The sequence below is a fragment of the Cinclus cinclus genome, chromosome 18 (genome assembly GCF_963662255.1).
Source record: "Cinclus cinclus chromosome 18, bCinCin1.1, whole genome shotgun sequence".
Classification (NCBI taxonomy): Eukaryota; Metazoa; Chordata; class Aves; order Passeriformes; family Cinclidae; genus Cinclus; species Cinclus cinclus.
In genome coordinates, this window is record NC_085063.1 from 3939748 (window position 1) to 3946128 (window position 6381).

Sequence of the window (6381 nt, forward strand, 5' to 3'; positions counted from 1 at the left end):
AGAAGAAAGAGGAAGGTGGGGGAGGGAGAGGAGCTGCAGGAGCAGCTCAGGCGGCAGCCACAGGGACAGGAATTAGGTTATCTTTGGAGAAGATGTGTCAGGGAGGCAGGCGAGGGAAGGAAGAGATGGCAGGCGAGGACAACTGGTAGGGGAGGCAATGTGGGGACATGAACCTGATGCTACCAGTGCTGGGGACCAGAGGTTGCCCCTTGTTTTGCTGCCAAGCAGCAGTCCTTGGACTGGGTCCTCTGTTCTACCTCTTCCCAGTCTCATCAGCTCTCCCAGTGACCTCCTCCAGCACAGCAGAAGCTCTGGCACAGAGCAATTGCATCATTGTCACAGCAGAGCCAAGGGTGATATCCTACTGGCACCAGCACTGACCTAAACCCTCCCCCAGGGCTGTGGCACACGACTACTGTGGGGTCCCCAGTGCCACCTCTTCATCCAGAGCAGGACTGTGATCATTGGGGATGCTCAAAGACTGTCCCCTCTGGTCCCTGGGGATTGACCAAGCTCTGTCCACATCACCATGAACACAGTGTCAACCCAAATCCCCCAAGCAAATTCTTCAGCCATCACACCGGCTGTTCTCCTTGACAGGACCTAGTGGGACCAGCACACTCCCGAGAAAGCATCAAGCATCTGCTTTCCTGCCAAAACCCCTGCCACTAAAGACCTCCTGACATTGCCAAATGCAATTGCCACTTCAGAAGTGAGTGGCTCACGCTGCTACTCTGCACCATGGCATGGTCAGGGAAGGAACAAAAGGATCTGGCACGGGCGTTGGGGATGCTCAGCCCTGATTCACCCTGGGCAGAGAGGACGGGACTGCTCCCCACATTGCTCTGACAATGACCTAGATCCTGAGATGGCAGCTCTGTGCTGGCTCTGCCAGGCTCTGGCACAGTGGCTGCCACACTCACCCAGCCTGACAATGCCCCAGCTGCAAGAACTCCCTGAAAGGAGAAGCCAAGCCTAGGGAAAGGGCCGGCAGCTGCAGGGACAAGTCATAGTCGCTCACTGTTGGCTTTAAACACTTTGTGACAAAGGAGGAACGTCAATTAGACAATCCCGGATTATCTCCTGGCCTGGGCTGCTGGAGCCCAGTGGCACCACAGCCACCAGGGTCCTGTCACCCTCTGCTGCTCTGCTTCTCGACAGGGGGTCCTGAGAACAGATCTGCTTCTGTTCTGTCTCAGAACAGAAACAGCCCTGGGGGGTCTGAGATGGGCACAGGACACCAGGCCAGGCTATTCCAGGGACAGCCAGACTGTCCTGTGAAGGAGCATCACTGCAGACACGTTTGAGAAAACCTCCTGGACATGTCAGGTGTGAAACCCCCCAGGGATGAACCACATGCGCTGGCAGACAGCCCTGCAAGGGCTAGGATGCACTCTGGGATGACAAACTCGATGGGAATCCTCCACCAGCACTGCCAGCTCCCCCCGAGGAGTGCCACAAGGAAAAAAAAAAACAAAAACATAAACCAAACCAGCCTGGAGAGCTGGTTTATAGCATCTATTCCTTGGGAGCTGTCATAGGAAAAAAAGGCATTATGGATTGCAGGTGAGCAGGCGCACTGCAGCGGGTGGGGTAAACAGCTTTTCACTACCAGAGTCAGGCAAATCGTGGCTTGAATGCAACTGCAATCCCCCGTCAGTGCTGACCATTCCAGCTCTCACTTGCCATGCGGCTTCCCCAGGCAGCAGCTGAGCAGGGCAGGGAGCAGGGACCTTGGAAAAAACCCAACCACATCTTGCATTTGCTGGAAGGAAGCCTGGGCTTGCCCTGCTAAGAGCTCCTGCTTGTTTATGCTTTGGGTTATAGCAACCGTTATTTTAGGGGGAGGCCGTGTCCAGCATGTCCAGCTTGGGCAAAGCCTGGAAGTGCAGCCATGGAGTGGAGCTGGGGGGACTTGCAGCACTGAGGGCTGGGAAGGCAGTGTCTGTCTTCACTCCTGCTGCAGGAATTCACCCACATCCCACAACACCGATAAATCCTCTGAGTGGATGCAGCCTGGCAGGCGCACAGCCTGCCCCAGTTTACCCCACGGACGCAAGCCATGCTGCTAAACCACAGTAAAGGGATTAGGATTGGAGTGGAAAAATGCCAGCAAACTGGAAGAGAGCTTGGAGGACAGAGCTGATCTGCTAAAGCAGAACATGGGGTGCACTGGGGTCCCCTCACAGTTTCAGGGGTCCGTGATGGTCACAGAGCCTCACCCTTGGCACCTGCACATTTTCTGGACTTGATGCTCAACTCAGCAAAAAATCCTTTTGGATTAAGGTGAGAGCAGAACCAGGAGAGGGGAGGAACTCCACAGAAACATCCCAAATTCAGGGATGGCATCGAGCATGGAGCACTCTAAGAGATGTTAAATGAAGTGTGAAAAGGTGACAGGTGGGCTGAGGAGGAGATAAGTTCCCTCCAACACAAATGCCCGTGGGGACTACCCTGCTGGGCCACTTGCCCTGTAAACAACAGGGTTCCCATCCCTATGCAGTGGCACAGCCTCCCAGCACCTGCTTTTCCTCCAGGATCACCTACCACTGCATCCTGCTCATCCCATCTCTGTAGCAGCAAAGATTTCCCCGTGTTTTTACATTAGAAATCCCCTATCTTGGAAAAAATGCTGGAAAGCCACAGTCCAGAGGGACTCATTTGAATGCCCCAGGGATTGTGTGCAGAAGCAAACACCCCATTTCGTGGCTGCAGGAGCCAGGTTATGCTCAGTGGAGGAGCTCAAGAGACAACCTACCTTCAACCTCCTCTGCACAAGCCTCAGAGACACTGTGTCTCCCTGAGGAGATTATTAAAGAAACTAAGAAGCGGAAAGGTGGGATGCAAACTGCCTGTTTCCAGTCCAGGAAAAAGAAATCATGCATTTTTAGAGCAGGAGGAGACAACAGCTGTGTCCACACTTGCACTTGAAGGCCATCATCTCTTTCAGGAAGGGCTGAGCTTTAGGGTGATGACCTTGAGCAGCGACAGGGCAGAAGAGAGACCAGTGGAGATGGCAAAGCACACCTCAGAATGCAGACCAGACTCATTACAGGTTGCAGAAGCAGAATTAAACCCTCAGATCTCCTGCCCAAGGGGAGTTAAACGCTGACTTTGCACCTGCAAGAATGCACCAAGCTCTGAGCAGAGCAGGGGACACACTGCAACCCCAGCAGGACGTGCTATCTCCAAGAAGCAGAAAGCAGCAAGGCACACACCAAAGAGGCTCATGCAGTGCAGCCATGGGTGGCTGTGGTGCCCCTGACACCACAACCCCCTCACCTTGGCAGACCCAGCCAAGCAGCAGCCGCCTGCCCGTGGAGGATGGGCAGCATTTTGGGGGCCACAGCTCTGCCTGCACCCTCCAGCTTCACCCCCAGACGTCAGCAGAGGAGGAGGAAGGGTGGGAGCTGCCTGGATGTTTGGCAGAGCTGCCTTTGTGCAGAGCCGGGGCTGCGCTGGCAGCGGGTGTGCCTGCGGCTCACCGCGATCCCCGTGCAAAAACGGGATTACCGTGCAGGAGAGCAACAAGCACGGCTTCCTCTGAGATTACTGCACAAAAGCAGCAGCTTTCAATTAACTCTGAGCGCCCGTCAGGCAGCACAGGGAATAATACCTGAATTTGCTAGGGAAAAAAAAAGCAAAATCAGAGGGGATTTTTAAAGGAAACTGGCCAGGGTGCTCAGGCGTGTCCCCTGCCAGCAAAAGGAACCCAGAAAATGCAGCACACCACAAGCCCATGCCGGGGTGCAATGGGTGGAAGGATGGGCAAGGCACACCCATGTCACACCCAGGGGTTTCTCTGGGTGCAGTAACAGCAGCTCTGGCCCAGCTCTGACAGCAAACACCGGCCACCCACGCCACGCTGGAGCTCAGTGCAGCAGCCTGTGCACTGATCCCTGCCCCTGGCTCTCACGGCAGATCCCCCTTGGCAATGGGAGTGAGGGAAAAACCAACATTTCTCAGCTTTACACCTGCCCCCATAAATTACCGAGCAAACAGCTGGGGGCTCTCCACAGCCCAACCCATGTTGTGCACCATCCAAAGAGACTGCAAAACCCCTTCCAGGGTGGCTGCTTGACAGAGCTCTGTTCCCCAGCTCTGCAGGTGGTTACTGGGACTCCCAGGCATGAGCCCTGCCTCTGTGGCCAAGCAGGATCTGGGCAGCAGCAGAGCAGGGACTCAGGGCCAACCAGGCTGCCCAGACACAGCCCCCAGTCTATACCCCTGTGGGATGTTCTCAGAGAGCCCTTGCCGGTGGCATGACTACCTTGGGGGAAACAAGGCACCCAGCCATTCTAAATGTCTCTCCACAGAGCTGGGAAATGCATGCAAGCCCCAAGGGATGTGGGATGACTCAGGGCAGGGAGCAGGAGTGGGACAGGCAGCAGGAAAGGGCAGACAGCACTGTGCTCCCCAGTCTTACACTGCTCTTGCCTAAACCCCTTCCCTCGGAAAGGAGAGGAAAGGGTTTGCAGGCATCCCCTCCCCTTGCTCCAAACCCTCCCGTGCCCACTCTTTGTCTGCCTGTCACTCCACAGCTGCTGCCGTATCACATCTCACATTTTCCAGCCTGCTGAGCAGGGCTGGGAGCTGCTCTCCATCGCACGGCTCAGCAACAGCGAGATGGGGCAAGGACACCAAGCCACCTCCTCCCTCACCAGGCTGCCAACCTGCCTGTGAAAGCAGCCCTTTTTGGGGAAACACCTGGAATAACCCATCCAGGGAGGGCCACAGCAGGTGCACAGGCTTGAGAGCGGGGCAAGAGGAGATCCCAGCCTGCCCAGTACACCCAGAGCGAGAGGAGGAAAGCAGTTCTCCACAAATCTTGGTTGCAAAGAGAAATGGGTGAAGTGTGCTTAAACAAGTTGGTTTTATTATGGCAGCCGAGGAAAGATGGGACATGAGCTGGCACTGCTGGAGCACTGCTGGGAAGCTCCCAAACCCAGCGTCACACGGGTATAGTAGCACCACACACGTCCGGCTCGTGCCAGAACTCCACCAAAGCCCTCCTACCCCCAAAAATCCTCATCTTGCTCTAAATACACACTGGGTTCTAGCTGGTGCTGATGAATAAATGAAAAAAAAAATTAATTTGCAGGTTTTTGGGTGAGTCCTAGGAAATAAGTCACCTGGGATAAGTCTGATTCATCCACACTCAGTGAAGAAGAGCTGCATGGCAAGATGGGCAGTGCCAGTGCCTTAGGTTAGGGCTTTATTTTTAGTCCTGAGATGCCTGAATGTTTAGCACAGATGGCACAAGCCAGCACTCTGCTGCAGCCCAGCCCAGTTTCTGCTCCTTGTTGGAGAAACCAGGCAAATCTTCCAACAATTTTTGGAGCACAAGAAGCTTACTCTCTGGGCTTCTGCCCAGCTGGAGCCAGGGTACCATCCCAGCCACCTCCTGCTCCAGAGTCAGGAGAAGCGAGCTACAACACGGAAACATGGATATAAGCAGGATGCACAAGTCAGGGAGGAGACACAAGTGCTGGCAAAGAAGGCATGATGCCACCAGCATCCCAATGGCTATTCTTGGTGCATGCCTCCAGCAGCTCTCCCCTCTCCCACTGCTCCTGGCCAGGGGATTTCAGCTGCTGGCCCTCAGGACAGGTAAATCACTGGCACCCTGCTGGCCTGCAGCTTGCTAGGAAGGAGATCACATGGAAATGGAGGAAGCACTCGCTCTATCCGCAGGAGGCAGCACTCTTGGAAACCCAGGGGTCTCATCTGTGTTTTTCCAGCTCCCAGTAAATCAAAGCCCATAAGCTGTTGCTGCTAATTCTGGCAGGAGTTGGGACACCAGCCCTGAACTGGGCCTTTGCTAAGTGACAAAGGGCCTGACTGAGCATCTTCCAGTGCATTGCCCAATGCCCACCTCCGGGCTGGAATCTTTTCACAAACTTGGGCAGCAGCAGAGGACAGCTGGCCTGACTTCTAGCCTGCAGCACCCATAGAGCAGCTGGGGAGCCTTGGTACCCAGCCTGAGCTCACCTGCAGCAGGTGACTGCCCAAGCAGCTCAGCCACAGCTCCACCATGACGGAGAACGGAGGGCACAAAATGCCTGCAGCCACCCCAGGATGTGGCACCTGGTGGGTGCTGGTGCCCGTCAGGCTGATGTGTGACCAGAGGTGGGACAGCTCCGTGTCTCTGCCCCCTCACAGCACATCTGCCCTGGCTCAACCACACCCCTATGAACCAGGCAGACCCGGAAAAAGGCCCCAGGGAGCACAGGAACCAGCGGGAAGAAGAGAGCTGGAAAATGTCCCCAGGGTCTTGCAGCAGCAGCAGGCAGGGATAGCAGCAGGGAGCCATGCCCAACTGCCAGGCTATGCCCAACTGCACGGGGTCAGGCTATGCCATACTGTGTCCCAGGATGCCCA